Raw genomic sequence first — 19,889 nt, 5'->3', positions numbered from 1 at the left:
TGACAAATCTTCAAGCTGCAAGCCTATATTCATTCTGATGTAATGTGCTTCTGATGATACAGCAAACTGGCAAGATTCTGTCCATAGCAGTGACGTGCAGTCAGGTGAGGCAAGTGAGGCACAGCCTCACCGCTCTCATCATGAAAAGAAAAAAAAATGTAAAAGGAAAAAGCTGAGCTAGTTGCTGCCTCACCATGGATGACTCTGCTTAACTGTTAAAAAAAGCCTCTAAAAAGCATCCTCTACTATGAGGCAGGAGAACTGCATGCCTCCTCTAGTCTGACTTTAGGCATTTTATGATCACTCGAGCAGAGTTAAGCAAGGGTTAAAAGCCTAAAAATTCCTGACATAGGTGAGGCACGCAGTTCTCCTGCCTTGTAGTAGAGGGTGCTTTTTTAGAGGCTTTTTTAAACAGTTAAGCAGAGTCATCCACGGAAGCCAGGCAAAGAGCCATGCTGTAGCACACACACTTTCCCCCAACCTCTTTCATTTGGAAGGCTCGGATCGGCTCCCCTCTGGCTTCTCTGCCTCTCCTCTCACCCCAGCCTGCCAGCAGGAGGTGAGTGGGTGGGCTTTATTGCGTTCCAGGCATTTCCCACCCAGACAGCAGGCTGCATTTGCAATGGTGAAGGTGTTTGGGGAAGGCAGCAGGGGAATGGGGGGGATGGCAGAGGAGCTGCTTTCAAGCCACTGGAAAAGATATCCAATCAAGTTTTGTGTGTGTGTGTGTGTGTTTCTTTGAGAGTGAGAGAGGGAAGGGGGTAGGAGAGAGAGTCCAATCCAATTTCTGTGTTGTGTGTGTGTGTGTGTTTGAGAGAGGGGGAGGAAGGGAGAGAGGGAGGAAGGAGGGGAAGGGAGAAGAAAAAGAAAATGAAAAAAGGAAACTTATTTCGCAAAGGAGAAAAACAAATGCTGTTGTTTTAAATCGGAACTGAGCATGCCTGGCTGTGGAATTCTGGGAGTTGAAGTCCACAAGTCTAAAAATATTTGAAACCCACCACTGTGTCAATGCCTCACCAGCCATAAACCTCACCGCACATCACTGGTCCATAGGTATGGAACAATAAAGAAATTAGCTTAGAAGAATGATTGTGTGTATTTGGTTCTTTGGGGTCTGACATAGCCCTCATGTAGAGTGTGTTGCAATAGTTTAACCTAGAGATGAGTAACCATGAACAGCCCCCTCCCTGATTGAGGAATGGGTGCAACTGATGCACAACCAAAAAGTGTACAAAGGCCCTCCTAGCTACAGCTACTACCTGTTCTTTGAACAGCAACTGTGAGTCCAAAGTGACCCTAATTGTTCATTGGGTCTACCATTTCCTTCTCCCATTTCCTCCCACCAAGGTAACTTTGTGGAGTCCAAAGTCATCCACTGAATCCAGGTCCCCGGAGTGATTCTTACCTCCTTCCTCCATTGCATCTTTGTTTTTTTCTCATCTGGGGTTTCCATTTTCTGGACACCTCCCCTCCCCTCTGATTTTTCCCTGCACCAAGTTTAGAAGAGAACAATTTCTTTCCAAACTTCTGAGCCAAGAAGGCCTCCCCTCACTCAGTGCTACAGTATCACCATTGTCAATTGGCAGTTCAAAAACCCATTAATCTAATCCTAAAATAAATATATCATTTCTCAAATGATGTTCGTCCATCGTGTTCGAAGAGGACCTTGACATCTAACAGGTTGTGGGCTGTCCACGATGTTTCCGCAAGTGGCTGGTAAGGCCTATATGGGCATGAAATGTTCTACCACATGTTGGGCAGCGTGGACACCATTGTTGCAGGATTTGCACCTCTGGCTTTGCGGAGTGCTCGCTTCTCTTGTGCTACCATTGTTCTTCTGTCCTCAGATATCTGGCAGCCTTGGTAGATCAGCGTGTGCCATGTTGATTGATCTTGTGCCAGGGTTTCCCAGGTGGTGGTGTCATTATTCCAGGACTTGAAGGAGGCTTCAAATAGCCTGGTGGAAGAGCGTCAGGTGAGGCGTGTGGGAGAGAGACGGAGAGAGCAAGGAACAGGAAGGGAAGAAGAAAACATATGAATAGACTTGGTGGACTGAAAACAAAAATTTCTGAATGAAGAGCTTTTTCCTCTATTTTCTCAGCTTTGCAATTGGGACTCTCTGCCAGAAAGATGGTTATATTATGCTGCCTTCGGCCTCTCATTATACCAGCAATTCAAAATGCTAATTCTCACATTTAAACTCCAAGCTTTCCTATTTGAAAATCTTAATCAGATTGGCTCAGGCATGCTTCCTTTTAATGCACAATTGTTACTGCTCTCTGTTCCTCAGGGGGTGGGGGAAGGAACCATTACTGCTGTTCATTACTTTGGTACAAGACAGCAGATAAATACCGGATGCTAAAACCAAGGCAGTTTATCTTTGCTTTTCCAGCGTGCGCAGAATTAATGTGTGGAGGAATCTGGTACAGGATCCAGATTTCTCTGAAAGTAATTTAAAAAGTGGGAGGGTTTTTTTTGGAATCACTAGCTTCTAATTTTCTTGATTCTGAAAGGTCGTAGTTTTTCCCAAATCTAGATAGGTTTGGTCAACCATTTCAGGATTTCCCAACCATCAGCAATTCAGACAATTATAATTCCAATTTATTGGAAGGGACCAGGGTGGGGAAAAGCTAGTTTATCCAAAAAATCCATCAGGTATAGTATCTTTTGAGTTCCCCTAGAGTTCCAGCCTTATTCTCATGTACAGGCCATCCTCAGGTTATGACCAACCACTTAGAGACCATTCAAAGTCACAATGGATCCCAGAAAAGATTCTTGGGATTCAAACTTCTGCTTGTCATCCACCCCACTTGGTTTGCAGTGTCCCATGGCTATAGGATTGTGATTTAGAGCAGGAGTGAACTTATTTGTTACCGGTTTGGTAGCAATGTGAGGCGCGTGCTCGCACACGCCACTTCCGCGGATATGCAGGACTTTCCGCGCATGTGCAGAGCATCAAAAATTGATGCGATGATGGCCGGATTGGTGGGCAGAGCCTGCTACCGAGCACGCCTGCAAAAGTAAGCGAACAGTGAGGGGGAGGAATCTACTGTGCATGCGATTTAGATTAGCTAAAAAGCAGGAAATCTTGCTTTCTAGCTAATATAAATTGCGCGTCACAGCTGATTGTCGGAAATATATAAAAATAGCAATTTTTTTACTACTGGTTCTGGCGAACCTGTAGCATTTTTATTACCGGCTCAGGCGAACTGGTCCGAACCGGTAGCATTTCACCCCAGATTTAGAGCAATAGATTTTCTTAACAACCACTGCAAAAAAAAAAGGTCATAAAATCAGATTAGTTATACGATGACCTGCTTAATGATCAGCATGACATGACTATAATTCCAGATTAAATTACAGTCATAAATCAAGGACTACTTGTATTGACTACCATATGGACAAATGTTTGTGCCTGTGTTGCTTACTTGTTTCTTTGATCCTTAAGGAGTGAAAGGAAAAAAAATGTTAACTTTTGGCCTTGGATATGATCCAGGCCTCAACTGGAGACTTCCCAGGTCTTCCATTCCTCATTGGCTATCTTAAGTAACTTCTATTATAAACTACAGGGCACAATTTTTTCTTCTTCAATTTCTAATTGGGAAGATGATACGATCAGCAGGTTAAGCTGCCTATTTGACCATTCACACATTTATTGAATCAAGGAAAACATCCATTTGGCTAATATAAGAAAAGCTTATCTTAATAATGATGTCTAATTTGCAACCTTGTGTGGTAAATTTTGTTTACTATGAGATTCCTAATTGGCTTGGATTGCTTAGTCTAAGTCAAAATCAAGGGAAATAATGGTGCTGAGTAGAAAAGATTGTCAGGCCTGGAAGCCATCTTTTTCACTGGGCCTTCAGGCTTGCTACATTTTCATGGAGAATGGGAGATATATAGTCAAAATAACATTCCTTTCTCAGAGAGTCAAGGACATCATGCCCTGCAATTGGGGTGGTGTGACTGGGAGGCTTCTCTAGTTGGGACAGTTCCTGATTGGACCATGTGATAGACATGTGGGTGCTGGGCAGGGACTTGAACTTTCACTTGAGTGGGGAAAACCTGGAAGCTTTCAGATTCGTGTTTTCCCAGATGTGCCAACATGACATCTCTAATAAAATGGAACCTCGAGGAATCTCAAGCCTTCTTTCGTTGGAGGTGTTATTTGGAACCCTGACAAAGGTATTTGTTTGGGATGTTGAAGGGATTGAATGGATTAGATGACCTTCAATAGTTGCATCTGCAAATTGGAAATTATTATTTGATTATTAGATTTTAATCCTGGTTTTTTAATATATAACTCAAGGTGACGAACATACCTAATCCACTTGCCTCCTCTTATAATCCTGCCTGCTCTTTCCCCCTATTTAGTTCAACAGTAGAATAATATACCATAGATGTGAATGGTGAGAAGCCATTTCCGCTTTAGAAAAAGGTGAAGTTTTTTGCCCTTCTGGGTTACCAATCTGCCAACAACTGTAGTTTTGCTCTTCTCTCTTTGCTTTTATCATGCAAAAGAGGGACATGGATAATATACAGCACAAGATTTTGCAGCCATCAGTATTCAGGACATGAGAATGCAATCAGTATTTCCAGACCCTTCAGACAAAAAAAAAAAAAAATGGTCACCTCCCTTTGTGGTATTGAATAGAAACTGAAAAACCATCTTTGCCCATATTCATGGTAATTGGGTCAGTGCTAATAGCTACACGAGTCACTCAGGCTGTCCCTGCATATATATTTGAGGGCATGCAAGTCATTATTAGACCTGGATACAGGTTGCCAAGTTGTCCTCTCCTTGGCATTTCAAAATTAGCAGCTGCAACATAATTGTATCAGATTATACAGATAGTCCTTGACTTATGATCATTCCTTTAGTGGCTGTTTGTAGTTACGGTGGCACTGAAAAAAGTGACTTATGTCTAGTCCTCACCCTTACGACCATTGCAGCATCCCCATGGTTACATGGTCATAATCTGGGCACTTGACAACCAGCATGCATTCATGACGGTTGCAGCAACCCAGGGCCATGTGATCACTATTTGTAACCTTCTCAGCCAGCTTCCGACAGCAAAGTCAATGGGGGGAAACCAGATTTGGTTAAGGACTGAATGACTCGCTTAACAACTACACTTAACAACCATGGCAAAAAAGATTGTAAAATCAGAATGAGAGTCACTTAACGACCTCCTTGCTTAGCAATTGTCAGACTTCAAAAATCAAGAAAAATATGTGTGATTCTTCCAAGCAGATTTCTTTATCATTCCACACCCTTAGACAGAATCTTGCCAAACTAAAGCAGACCACCAAACCCATAAAGCATATATTCTGGGAACTATTAGGGAAAACTCTTCTTCACACCTTTCTTCATACAAACTATCTGAACTGAGTTGTCTTTTACTTTTCTGGATGGCCCTCTCTCCTTCCCTCTTGGGAATCCAGGCTACATTCCATCACAGCAATAGTAATTCTGCTATTCATTCATTCATTCATTCATTCATTCATTCATTCATTCATTCATTCATTCATTCATTCAGTATTTACTGTATTTATTAAATTTGTTGGCTGCCCATCTCACCACAAGGCAACTCCAGGCAGCTTACAACAATTCTGGGCAACTTACAACAATTGTGTTTGTAAGTCAAGGACTACCTATACCCAAAGACGTAGCTGGTTTTGTTATTCTTGTAGGGCCCATGTGTTGGAAAATTTCCACCTTTATATTTCTGCTAAATATTTATTTCACTTTCCAAATCATGTGTTTCTTGAGATTCATACCACTGTACATCCACCACCACCCCAGCGTTTCCAATGTGGTTGCATATATAGTAAGGCCAGGATACATTTCCTGCAGTGTGTTATTAGTCCAGGTGCATCTCAGTAAATCACTGTATAAAAAGATACTTATGTAGGATCACATCAAGACTGCTTTCTCCTCCCCTTTGATTTTAGCATTATTTGCTTGTACAGTTGTGTACCATTAATAGTTGGGTGGGGAAGAGAAACACACAGCCTTTTTCACAGTCATTTTTTTTTTACTTAGCCATTTCTATTGCTCCCCTTAATCACATAAGATTCTATGGTAGGGTACAATATCAGTAATAAATTACTGTAAAAACCTAAGACAGTGCAATAAAGCTAACAACTAACAGCCCGAATAAAAGACAGCCATAAAAAAAATCAATTACCATTTCAATGGCAAAGACAGGATCAGAAGTTATAGAAATTTAAATGGGCTGGGGGAGGGAATCCTAACCATTTTAGGGCAACTTTTATTAAGCCAATCCAGAGAACAGCAATTAAAAAAAAAACAAGCTTCTGAAATCTTCAGATCAATTCACAGGCAAGATGTTACAAAGAGCAGTTTTGGGAGCAAGCAAGATGGGAAAAAATTTACCCAAAGCTCTTAAATCATGGATTTGTATGATTAACGTGACAATGCCGCATTGTAGGTATAGAAAAGTTGTTTACTGTGATCACTGACCGGAATTATTTACTGTGGTCACTGACCAGAATTCTGCAGGTTAATGAAGTAAATAAGCAATGTCTTTTTCTGCGAAAATAAAACAGAAACCCCAAATTGTAACTTCATCGTCAAAACAATCAGGACATGACGAGGGAGCTGATTTTGTCACATTTAAGGAAACTGAATCATACTGACCTGGAAGGAAAAGATGTAGATCATCTGGGTATTTAAATAGAGCCTTATAAAATGCCTCCTGGCATCCTTGTAAGAGGCACAATTTAATAAAATGTGGATCAAAGCTTCAGTAGGTCCTTCATCCCAATCTTAGCTCATGTGGATTTTTCCTATATCTGCCCTACAGAACATCTGGTGGGAGGCAATACAATTTGCTAATATTAGGTTTGTTGAGAGTTTGGGAATTGACGTCAATATTTTGCTGGCTTCGAAAAAAGCATTTGACTACTATACCGTAGTCTACTATACTGTATGTATGTATGTATGTATGTATGTATGTATGTATGTATGTATGTATATATATATTTCATTGGTTAGATTGATCAGATTCCAAGTCTATTGCATGTTGATTGAGCAGAGTGATCACGTAATCAAAACCCATCCTCAAAATAACTTTTATGGAGAACCCAGAGTGTTGCAGTTTTTGCAACAGTGATCTTTTTCACGTTGACTCATTATCCACCATCACCCAATAAGCCTAGATGAGTAAGCCACTCATCTAGGCTTACTGGGGGGAAAAACCCATATCTTTGGTCAGTGAACACTAGTTCAATAAATGTGCCTGGCTCCACTTTAGTCAGACCAACTTCCCGTCATAATCCCACATTAGGTATGTACGGGACAGGGGTGAAAGTCAGCAGGTTCTGACAGGTTCTGAAGAACCGACGGTGGAAATTTTGAGTAGTTTAGAGAACAGGCAAATACCACTTCTGGCTGGCCCCAGAGTGGGGTGGGGATGGAGATTTTGCAGTATCCTTCCTCTGCCACGCCCACCAAGCCACACCCACATAACCAGTTGTAAAAAAGTTTGAATTTCACCACTGGTATGGGACCTTTGAAATATATTCCTTAGGAAATGCTGGATCTTTCAAGATGAATTGTTGGGTCCTATCTGAATTCTGGAGAGAAGTTGCATGGATGCCTTCGCCAAATATAACTTTGTGCTGCTGGAATATGTCGTACTTCCCTGGGAAAAGGAAAGTGGGAAGTATTATATTGTTGTCAGTGCTGCTGGCTTTTGTATGTTTTGAGTTACATAATTTTGATATGATCTGTTTTTGATAGGCTGGCAAAAGCTACACCCAACACTAGTTAGGTTGCATCTAGGACTGCTGAGATAGAGACATAAGCAAAACATGATTGCTTCTTATTTTGGAAAGGATAGCAATAGCAGTAGCACTGTTACATGCTGCTGCATAGTGCTTTACAGCCCTCTCAAATGGGTAACAGAGTGAGCATATTGACCCCAACAGTCTGGGTCCTTATTTTACTGACTTCAGAAAGATAGAAGGCTGAATCAACCTTCAGTCGATCAGGATCGAACTGCTGGCAGTAAGCAGAATTAGTCTGCAATAATGCATTCTAACCACTGCGCCACCATGGCTGTAGGATAGATCTGGTTGTGTTTGAATTCCAGCATGCAGAGTGAATGAGGCAGTTATTTCCATGTTAACAAAGCTGGAAATAAGGTAAGCTGAAGGTTGGCAACCTGTTTTCTGTCGTAGAGACATGTGAATTGTGGACAAGATGGCAATCCTAATTGTGCATTTAAAGTTTTTTTTACATGTGCTATATACCTGAAATATATACATATAAAAGGTGCAAGGCTTCTTGTGATAGGTCACTTCTGTCAGATTTGTTGTAGAAATTAAATCCAGAAGGTACAAACAGGTAACTGATTCAGCAGGATTCATTAACTTCTCTCTATATACAATATAACACATAATTAAATATACAATACCAACAAGTGGTTATTCAGTTTCAGATCAGAGCAGCAGACCAGTTTAGTTCTCTTGCACAGACTCAGAGCTACATAGGTAAGCCACACCCAGGCTCTGAGCCATCTGGCATGGCTCTCAGTCACCAAATAGTTCCCATTGGCTGACCCAGTTGTCGTGCCTATACATTGGCTGACCTTGTTACCATGTCTCCATTCCAGTTCATGAATATTCTGAGAACTTCCAGCAAAGGCTTGAAAGGATTTACTATAGATGAAGTTTGAAATGAGAGTAAAGCTACTTGGAAATTCCTCAGCCCTGTTTTAGTTGCACTAGAAAGGAAAAGAGAAAGGAACGAAGGAATTAAGAAGGGAGGGATCTCTATCATATCCCAGCAAATCACACCATGTCATGATATAGTAATATTCCCAGCACCAATGTGAAAAAGTGTTCTTACTGTGTCAGGGGCCAGTAGTTGGCAGATGAAAGAAGTAGTTGCCCTGGTTTACCATATTTTTTGGAGTATAAGACGCACCGGAGTATAAGATGCACCAAGGTTTTTTTTTAATTAAATTTTTAAAATAAATTTTACAATTATCACCCCCCTCACCCTTCCCTCTTCCCACCCTCCCTCCCCCCGACCTCCCAGAGCAAAATACAGAGTATAAACATTTAACAACCATACGCTAACATAAGCTAACTAATTTTAACAGGTTACTATTCTTGTGCTTTAACTCCCCCTTTATTAAACTAACTTTGAATAAATTGTTAACATTCTTTATGCCTTCATTCATAAGCTAACTGAAATTTTTTAGTCCGGTATTTGTTTTGAATATAGTCAATCCATCTTCTCCAGTCCAGCTTGTACTTCTCATCCGAGTGATCCTTCAGATACACTGAAATTTTGGCCATCTCTGCTAAGTTTACTACTTTTAACGTCCATTCTTGGATAGTGGCCAACTCTTCCTTCTTCCAGTATTGCGCTACCAACAATCTTGCTGCCGTCATTAGGTTCAAGATCAGATTAGTCTCTATGACAGTACAGTCTGAAACTATGCCTAACAAAAACAACTGGGGTGTGAACTTTATCCTCTTTTTCAAAATATTTTGAATAACCCACCATATTTTTATCCAAAATGCTTTAACTTTTTTACAAGTCCACCAAATATGGTAGTACGTGGCACCAACACAGTCACATCTCCAACATTTAGATTGTAGATTCGGATACATACAGGCTAGCCTTTTTGGATCTAGATGCCATCTGTACAACATCTTGTAGAAATTCTCTCTCAAGTTCTGAGCTGCACCAAGGTTTTGAAGAGGCAAATTTAAAAAAAAATGTTTTTGCACTCTGCAAACCTCACAAAACAGCCCAGTTTTCACAAAAATGGGCCTGTTTTTTTTTTTAAAAAAGGGCCTGCACAGCTTTTAGGAGGCTTGTACAGTTTTTCTGGGGGTGGGGGCCAAAAACAAGGAAAAAGTGGCCTGCTTTTAGCGAAAACATGCCCATTTTTTGTCCAAAAAAGGGCATTATGAAGCTTATAGAGTGCTTCTGGGGGCTGGGGGGGGGAGAAATGAGCAAAAAATGGGTTTTTTGCTCATTTCTGCCCTCCCCAGCCCCCAGGAGCACCCTGAAAGCCTCCTACAAGCTATGCACGGGCATTTTGATAAAAGGAGCGGGGTTTCAGGAGGCTAAATAATGCTGTATTCAGTGTATAAGACGCACCCAAATTTTCAGCCTCTTTTTTGAGGGAAAAAGGTGTGTCTTATACTCCTAAAAATACAGTACATTATATTTAAAATATCTTATTCAGTCAGTCAACTCAATAAATAGTAAATTAGCAGTAGTAGGAGCAGCAGTATGAGTAGTACTATTTAATTACTTGAAACGTAAGATCACAGTATAATGAACTTAATAGAAAAAAGAAAATGAGTTGTGAACAGGGCAAAAGGATCACAACCATCCCCAAATGAATCTATATAAGTTATAATGTTCAGTTACTGGCAGGGATCAAAATGTTAACACACATTTGAACTCTAACTCTAGCAAAGCTTGACCTGTGGGTCATCCTGTTATTAAAGTATGGAGTAAAATCAGGCATTTCCCCCTTCCAGGTCTGAAGTTAAATATTTCACAAGGTTTCTAAACAGGCTGGGCAAGAGGGCAGTGTAGCCTTTTCCCTCTCCTTGCCTTGCCATCATTCATAAGCTAGCGTTATTTGTCACCAGTTTGTTCTTTATTCATTCACTGTATTTGTAGACTGCCTCAATGAAATAAATCCCTAGGTACATATTTATGGAGATTCTCAATCATCCAAGTCCTGGCTGTCCCAAAGGGGCTTTTTTCCTGCACTTTCTTGTTTTTTCTTTCTTTCTTTGAATACATTTTGCTTCTCATCCAAGAAGCTTCTTCAGTTTTGACTGAATGATCGGGAATGGAAGGATTTATCTTCTCTGCAGTCTTTGGGGGTTTATCTACAGTATATCCTCAGAGGTACCTGAATCAGAGTGCAAATGGGTGTGAAACCTTCTTGAGACTGCTGAAAGGACTGTATTGTAAACTTCCCCTCGGTTGAAGAAAGGCTGTTCGGTTTGAACATGAATGGCCTCTTTGATTTCTCTTTCAAACCAGTGTTCCTCTCTGTCCAGAATATGAACTTTGCTGTCTTCAGAAGAGTGACCCTTGTCTTTCAGATGGACTGCTGAATCCTGTCCTGATGAGTCTGTTCTTCTGTGTTGTGCCATGAGTTTGTGAAATGGTTGTTTTGTTTCCCCAATGTATAACTCTGCACACCTGAAGGGGGATTGTGCTGCCCCAGCAGAATATAGCCAGCAGTATATAGCTAGTATAGGAATTAAGAACCATCTCCTTTAAGAAACTACCTCGTGGGAAATATAGGCAGAGACTGCCTTATGGGAAATGTAGTTCCATGACATGTGATCACATCTGTGTTTCTGATTGGCTACTGGGGCATTCTGCCTGCGTGCAAAGTTTATAGCTGGTCAGTTTAAATGCCTCTGTGAACTAGAGTAGTAGTGTTTGTATCTCCGCTCAACACTGGAGTGAAATCATCATCTTTTTACACCACGTGATGGGGCAGATTATGGAAAGTCAGAAGTATCTTAACACTGAACTGTAAGTTTTGCTATTAAGAATGCCTGATAATAAACTTGATCTGAATGAGATTCCTAAGCATGGAGTTAACTGCATGAGAACAGAGATATGATACCATCTATCGCCTGTGGTTGTAAGGGCTTTCCAGGATGTGTGTGCGAGGAGATCATGCTGAAGGCCCTTGGTGCATTCAGGCTCATTGCAAGGATTCTTGCCTTCACACAAGAGGATCTGTTTCAGATAATGTACACATTTAAACTGGCTTTTATGGTCCACTAAGCATGGGGTGCTCCCGCTCTTCAAAACCATAGGCAAGTTGGATTGTTATACAATGCATTTGAACAATTACAATTATTTGAACAGGAAAAATATGATGGGTAAAAAACTATTCCATCAGTCCAGACCTTGAATGCATCACTATTCATAAGCCTGCTGCAAAATACTTCAAGACATGACATTAAAGTGAAAAATTAAACAGGCAATTTGTTTAATTTGCACACTCTCTTCTTCTGTATGTATATACAAACATACAGACAAACAACAGGCTGTATTCGATTATCCCATTCTGTGTGCCAAATTTATGATCTGTCTTATTTGCTGATTAGTATTTACCTTCTTGGCCTTCTAATGTGCAAGCCATCTTCCAGACAATGAAAAGAATTTGCCTAGGTAATGATATTTAGAGTTTGATGTGATGAAATGATAATCAATTCTCTACTTATACTTGGAGCTACTTTGACCCAAACCCATCATTTTTGTTGTTTGTAATTAATCATTAATGATTCTCCTGGTTAGTATTTACCAAGAGTCAGAAATAATCCATACCAAGAATACACAAATGTTTTGGACTCAAGGCTACCCGTGGCCTTTGAGTGATAAATTAAAGACTGCATTCCCCCTCTCCCAAAATGAGGTGGGGATCCATTGAGGACTTGTACATTGCACAGTCAAAAAGAGGGCTGTGAAAATATTTACAGACCCCTCACATCCTGGACATAAATTGTTTCAACTTCTACTCACAAAACGACACTACTGAGCACTGCACACCAAGACAACTAGACACAAGAACAGTTTTTTCCCCGAATGCCATCACTCTGCTAAACAAATAATTCCCTCACCACTGTCAAACATTCACTAAGGCTGCATTACTATTACTATTAGTCTTCTCCTCGTTCCTATCATCCATCTCCTCCCACTTATGACTGCAGGACGGTAACTTTGTTGATTGTATCCTTACGATTTATATTGATATTGATTGTTTCCTAATTGCTTATTTGTACCCTATGGTTATCATTAAGTATTGTACCTTATGATTCTTGACGAATGTATCCTGTCTATGTACACTGAAAGCATATGCACCAAAGACAAATTCCTTGTGTGTTCAATCACACTTGGCCAATAAAGACTTCTATTCTATTCTATTCTATTCTATTCTATTCTATTCTATTCTATTCTAAGAACATTTGATGTATTTTTATATTTCACGTATAGTTAAACCTATTACCAATTAATATAAGTGAACACTCTCCAGTCACATGTTTAAAAATTCCTCCCTTGAATAATATTAAAAAGTTACAAGCTGATACCACAGTTAAAGCTGTCAAAGAATCATACTCAAGATTACTAGGGGTTGCACCCAGTTCTGCCTCTAAGGTTATCCATCTTTCCTCTGTTCAAACTAACCTGGACTGAGATATGAGAATGTAGACCGATTGAAGGGAAAGGTTCTTCTTTCTTCTCTCTAATGGTATCATTTATGAATAAATTAAAAGATCGCAGTGCAGTTCTGTCTGATAACAAAAGAAACTGGGATATGTTCAGATATTACGTGAAAAATTCAGATGAATATTTTTTTTGTATGTCTGTATTAGTAATAGTACTGACTGATACTGAAGCTGGCTAGTTTAAACAAAAGCCCATTCTTGCCAATGGAATCCTATACACAACAAAACAGCATTTATTTTTCATTCAGTAAAAAGGAGTTATCTAATGTTGAGTGGTCAAAGCCAGCTTGTTCTGCTAGAATGTTATTTGAGATAACCCTTGTCTCTAGTTTATGCAGTAAATGCAGATAATTTAACAGTTATATTGATCATAACAGAGTGGAAGGGACCTTGGAAGTCGTGTCTATCTCCCTGCTTAGGCAGGAAATCCTACACCACTTCAGACAAATGGTTATCCAACATCTTCTTAAAAACTGCCTGTGAAGGAGGGAGAGTTCCTCCCCCCCTTGAATTAATGAGGTGTGAATCGTCGGCCTTCCAAACAGCATATTTCCAGATAAGCAGAAAAATAAAACCCGAGAACGTATTTTAAGGAACAACCTTAATATGAAATAAAATAAAATACAAATCTTACTATCTAAATCTTACATTTTGGCAAGAGTTATGTTGCCCACCTCCTTCGGCAGACGAACGGAAGATCAGAAGGAAAGTAAAGAATGTGTGATGTATTATGAGACATGCGCATTAATCATTGTCAGATAAGAAACAATTTCTACTGTATAACTCAGAATATAAACTCAAGTTGACAAACCAATTAACACAGTGACACTGCCACTGTCGGAGCATTCACAACTTCTAGAGGCACTGGTTAATTGTTCTAACTGTCAAGAAATTTCTCCTTAGTTCTAAGTTGCTTCTCTCCTTGATTAGTTTCCATCCATTTCTTCTTGTCCTGTCCTCTAATGCGTTGGAGAATAGCTTGACTCCCTCTTCTTTGTGGCAGCCCCTGAGATATTGGAACACTGCTATCAAATGGCCCATTTCCCAATTTCTGGTGGTCCCCGTAGGTCGGTTTTTCACCCTCTCCAAACTCCAGAGGCTTTCTAGGAGCCCAGGGAGGGTGAAAATGGCCTCCTGCCCCCCGGAGGCTCTCCGGAGGCCAAAAACGTCCTCCCAGAGTGCGCTGGAGTGAGCTAGAGCAAGGCCTCACGTGCCCGCAGATTCACCATCACAGCCATGGTGCTTCTTTTAATTAAATTAGACATACCCAGTTGCAGTGTTCTTTATATGATCTCCAAGTTAACTCTTTGTCTGCAGATCAACCAGTTTGTAGCATTAAAGCTGGGATCCCTAACCCCCAGTCTGTGGACTGGCACAGGGCAGCGATATGCCAGAAATCGGGTCACACAAACAAGTGAAGCCCCATCTGCTGGATGGAGGCAGTACACGAAACCACACCCCTTCCGGTCTGCGGAAAAACCTCTCTCCACGGAACCAGTCCCTGATGCCCCAAAGGTTGGGGGCCTCTTCATTAGAGTAACCCAGGGGTGTCCAAACTTGGCAACTTTAAAACTTGTGGACTTCAACTCCCAGAATTCCCCAGCCAGCTGCTGGCTGGGGAATTCTGGGAGTTGAAGTCCACAAGTCTTAAAGTTGCCAAGTTTGGACACCCCTGGAGTAACCTTTCTTTGACTCTGTTGCAGTTAATAATGAAGGTGGGTGTGAGGGATACACAGTGATTCCCTGGCTTTCTAAAGTTGGATTATCTACTATTGTAGGGTACCAGTCTACATTTGGGCCTAAGCGTTTACAGTTCAGAATGGTTATGATGAAAATTTCCCATTAGCACTAACTCCTACTGTGTTTCTCCGAAAATAAGACAGGGTCTTATTTTCTTTTGACCCCCCCCCCCCAAATATGGCTTGGGCCTTATTATCGGGGAAGTGCTTATTGTTTTGGGGTTGCTGGGAGGCTGCTCTCTTACGAGCGGGCTCCCAAAGAGCCGGGCACAGCCGCAGCAACACAACACACCAACCATGAGATGACCACGCTCATGAGCACCCACCCGACAAACCCCCTTTCCAGCTGGGCACAACGCCATTCACTGACCTAGGGGTATCCTGAAGGCACCAAGGCATGTGAGCGCCTGTTCCCCATCTCTAGACTCCCACGGTTTGGTGCTGTCGGAATATCCCCAGGTCAGTGAATGGCGCTCTGCATGGCTGGAGAGGGAGGTTGCATGAGTGCCTGTTTTGCTCCCTGCTCGCATGCCTCCCAGCCTCACCATGCCCTGGCCCAGCTCTCCTGCAGGGCCAGGGCACCGCTGCCACCACCGTCATACCAGCATGGCTTTTTCTCCAGCTTTCAAAGTCTGGAGATCGGCTGCCGAGTCTTCCGGCAGTGGCCACTCTGGGAATTCGCTTTATGGTTGTGGGCCGGCTACTGAAAGACTGTGCCAGGACAGAGTAGGGGCGGCAGCGGAGGCAGTGCCCTGGCCCTGCAGGGAGAGCTGGGCCAGGGCATGATGAAGATGGGAGGCATGCGAGCGGGGAGCAGAACAGGCACTTGGGGAACAGTAGGGAACAGGTGCTCAAGCGGCTTGGTGCCTTCGGGATACCCCTAGGTCAGTGAATGGCGCTTTGCCTAGCTGGGAGGCTGCTCATGAGCGTGGTCACCTCATGGCTACTGTGTTGCGCTGCTGCTACAGCACAACACAGTGGTTTGCCCCTGAGGCTGTGCCTGGCTCTTCAGGAGCCTGCTCACAAGAGAGCAGCCATCTGGCAACCCCCCTCTCCAGCTGGGCACAATGCCACTCACCGACCTAGCAGTATTCTGAAGGTATCCTTTGTCCCCCCGGTTCCCACGGCTTGGTGCCTTCAGGATACCGCTAGGTCACTGAGTGGCACTCTGCCTGGCTGGGGTGTGTCTGTTCAAGGGTCTTATTTTTGGGGGAGGGCTTATATTTTTGCCCACCCAAAAATATAGCATGGCCTTATTTTCAGGACATGTCATATTTTCGGGGAAACACAGTAGAGAACATTCATAACAGCACCAGCTTTAACATCTATGTAAACTTTTCTCTCCAATACTAGCTCAGAGTCTTTAGGTCAGGGGTATCAAACTCAAGGCCCCTTGGGCTGGATCCAGCCGATGTGGTGCTTAGATCTGGCCCACAGGGCCACCCTGGAAACAACGGACTGGCCTGCAGTGCCTCTGCCAGCAAAAACAGAGCTCTGTTTTTGCTGGCAGAGGGTTGCAGAAGGCCATCATGGCTGAAAATGGAGCCTCGACGACTGACGAGCTGGCCATGCCCCTAACTATGATCCCCCCCCCCCAGGTCAAACACAACCCTGATGTGGCCCTCAGTGAAATCCAGTTTGACACCCCTGCTTTAGGTTATACGTATGTATAATTGTAATAAAGCATTCGAGAACTTTGTACAAAGACAGCTCAGGGGGAAATAAATCTGTAATCCATGTTATATACTTGAATATAAAACAAGAATAAGAATTGTGTCTAGTATACTTGGGTTTTTTGCCTACTTATAAAATCAAGCCAGCAGTAGTTAAGACACCAGGCAAGAAATCAGGAGATCGTGAGTTCTAGTTCCATTTTAGGTACAAAGTCAACTGGATGACTTTGGGCCAGTCACTTTCTCTCTGCCCTAGGAAGAAAGGAGGGATTATGCAAAGCACAGAAAAGGAAGAAGGTGTTGGCATGTTGCTCTTTCCAGGTTTCAGTGTGCAGAGGTGGATTGCTGCCAGCATTACTGCCGTTCCGTGCGCATGCACATTTGCACCTAAAGGTTCTGCGCACAATGTTGGAAAAGGAAAAAAAATACATTTTTTGCAATGAAAATTGTTCTGTGCACGCTCAGACGCGAAAATCAAGATGGCAGCGCTTTCAATAGAACTGATTCAGGGGCGTGGCAGGCCAAGTTACTACCTACTCATCCGAACCGGCTGAACCAGTGGTAACCCACCTCTGGAAGTGTGAATAAGAAGCATTTGCTTTAAAATGGAAATGAAACTGCAGCCATTCTCCTCCCGTCTGGAGGACTATGTCCGACCTATGAATTCTTGTTGAGAGTGTTTGATGAATATTGAGAACATTGTTGAGAGTGTTTGATGAATATTCCTACTAGGAGGGAACTGCTGGGTTCCGCCAGTAAGGCTCTCGCCACTGGCTGGGAATCTTCTGCCTTAAACAGGGAAGAATCAAACCTACATCTGTTCTCCTGCTGTTGCATCTTAGCAAAGCATACGTTGGGCATCAGCTGGCAGAAAGAAGGAGGGGAATGAATTGGATGATTGCGGAGAATTGTGTCAAGGAAATCCTGCCTCCTCTAGTTTTTTTCCCCCATTCCCCCATTAACCGCTTGACTTCACTTTTCAGAGCTTGTTTGCTCTTAGGCAGCTTTATGGCTCACATACCTCCATCAGGTTGAAGGGCCATGGCATTGGAGAGACGGTCCATGTGTAAAGCTTAAGAAATTCAGCCGTTGCAATTCCCCCTCCCTCTTTTGCCTTCCAACCATGGCATAGAGAGTGGTAGAAAGTTAACCCTATAACCTTTCATCAAAGGTTCATGTTCCCTGAATAAGATTGATGGGCTTGCCTCCCACACAGCCTGCTGATATGTTGGCAATTAAGTACCCGATAGGAGAGAGCCAAACGGCACGGTAAAATGGATGCAGAAATAACAGGATAGAGGTCCAAACCTAACTGAATTCAGGAGCCTCCCACCTCTGTTCCTCCACATATAAGCAGAAATCAAAGGCTGAATCATAATAATATATTTTCTCTCTCTCTCTCTCTCTCTCTCTCTCTCTCTCTCTCTCTCTCTCTCTCTCTCTCTCTCTCTCCTCCCTCCCTCTCTCTCTCTCTCTCTCTCTCTCTCTCTCTCTCCCCTCCTCCTTCTCCATCCATCTCTCTCTCTAGGTGTGTATGTGTGTCACCAGGATTATTTCACTTGAGTGGAAGATCAAACTTTCACCATCAAACAAGGACAGCCTCCAAATATTGCAACAGGAAAATATTCTTCTGGGTTTGGAAAAGCATTTCCAATTATGGTTAGTCTGATTAAGAAGTTGTGCACAGTTTGTAAGAGGTAACCAGATAATTCTGTCAAACAGCATAAAACAAATGTTGAATTCTAAATTGAAAGCAGTTAGATAACAACCCCACTCTCCTGGAAAGAAAGAAAGAAAGAAAGAAAAAGAAAGAAAGAAAGAAAGAAAGAAAGAAAGAAAGAAAGAAGAAAGAAAGAAAGAAAGAAAGAAAGAAAGAAAGAAAGAAAGGTGCCCAATAGAAACTTAGTGTAAGTCTGTAGAAAAGAACAAAATGAGAAAGCAGGAAGCTCATTTTCTGTACAGCAAAATAGATGGCCTAATTTTCTGGTTGCTATTAAAACAAAAAAAGGCAAACCCGTCTTTTCTTAACAAAAGGTGTAAAATGGATTATTTTTACTTTTACAAGGGAAATAAATGTTCAAACGAAATCATATATCTTTATTACAGTCTTTGACCAACCTTTACAGGGAAAAAAGATAGTTTGATGCAACAGTTTGTTATTGGTAAAGGGCAAAAAATAATAGAACAATAAAATGACATATCCAATTTAAAGTTTTACGCAGTTGCATAACTTGGTGACCATATTTGATAAGTGAGTGGAGGATTAGCATTCCTTAAAAATAAGAAACATAAAATTTATTAGTATGACCCTCGTACTTGAAAATGACTGGGGCAATCACAGCACATCTTGGTGCATCATAAAAAGGACTCCATAGGAGGACATGAGCAAGAGCTTCTACCTCCCTGGATCCACAAGGACAAATTCTCTGAAAATAAGAAGACCCATGAAATCTTCCTGCCAGTGGAATGGTGGGAGAGCATCAAAGCAGGCTGTTAAAAAGGCTCATACATATTTATTTATTTAGAGTAGAGTAGAGTAGAGTAGAGTAGAGTAGAGTAGAGTAGAATAGAATAGAATAGAATAGAATAGAATAGAATAACAGAGTTGGAAGGGACCTTGGAAGTCTTCTAGTCCAACCACCTGCTTAGGCAGGAAACCCTACACCACTTCAGGCAAATGATTATCCAACCTCTTCTTAAAAACTTCCAGTGTTGAGTACAATTTTAGCAGAATACATTAAGAGAAATAAAGAACAGTTGTGGTGGGATATGGATCTGGTTTACAGGATTAATTCAGCATATGCTAGAAGTCATAATGTTCCAAGGGAGGTACATGTTAAATTTCTCAGGAGGACCACAAGGGATGAGGTGCTTGGGGCCCAAAGGGAGGGACCACTAAAATATAAAGATGAAGAAATCACTATTCTTAAGCAAATTCCAAAAAAGATAAGAGAAAGAAGGAGGAAGTATTCCTCTTTATCAAATAAATTATACAATAAAGGAGTTTGGTTTAGATGGCTATTGCCAGAAGGAATGTTGATCTTTTGAGAGGGAAATAGAATTAAAATTAATACAGTGCAGGAGGCTGAAGCCTTCATTAAAAAAAACACTTTTCTCTCCTAGAGGACGAACACAGGGAAGGTAGTGAAAAGGGTAGCAAGGTACAAGATATGAAGGAGGGGGGGGGGGCTGTGGCCCCACCTGGGGACAGGGAGGA

General features: G+C 41.8%; 1 long non-coding RNA gene across 2 annotated transcripts in view; it reads left to right on the top strand.

Annotated features, from left to right (window-relative positions):
- The first annotated feature begins 11,423 nt into the window (after nt 1–11,423).
- The window catches only part of LOC309387878, a 92,901-nt gene continuing 84,435 nt past the window's right edge, over nt 11,424–19,889 (top strand). The window contains exons 1-2 of one of the 2 annotated variants that reach the window (XR_014174679.1): nt 11,447–11,557; nt 18,201–18,331. This is a non-coding gene — a long non-coding RNA (uncharacterized lncRNA). Of the gene's footprint in view, nt 11,558–18,200; nt 18,332–19,889 lie in introns of both variants that reach the window. The other variant, XR_014174678.1, reaches the window with a different exon arrangement.

The sequence above is a fragment of the Natrix helvetica genome (assembly GCF_964273705.1).
Source record: "Natrix helvetica genome assembly, chromosome: 2".
Classification (NCBI taxonomy): Eukaryota; Metazoa; Chordata; class Lepidosauria; order Squamata; family Natricidae; genus Natrix; species Natrix helvetica.
Note: the sequence above shows the minus strand (reverse complement) of the source record. Positions and strands in the feature narration are given on the sequence as shown.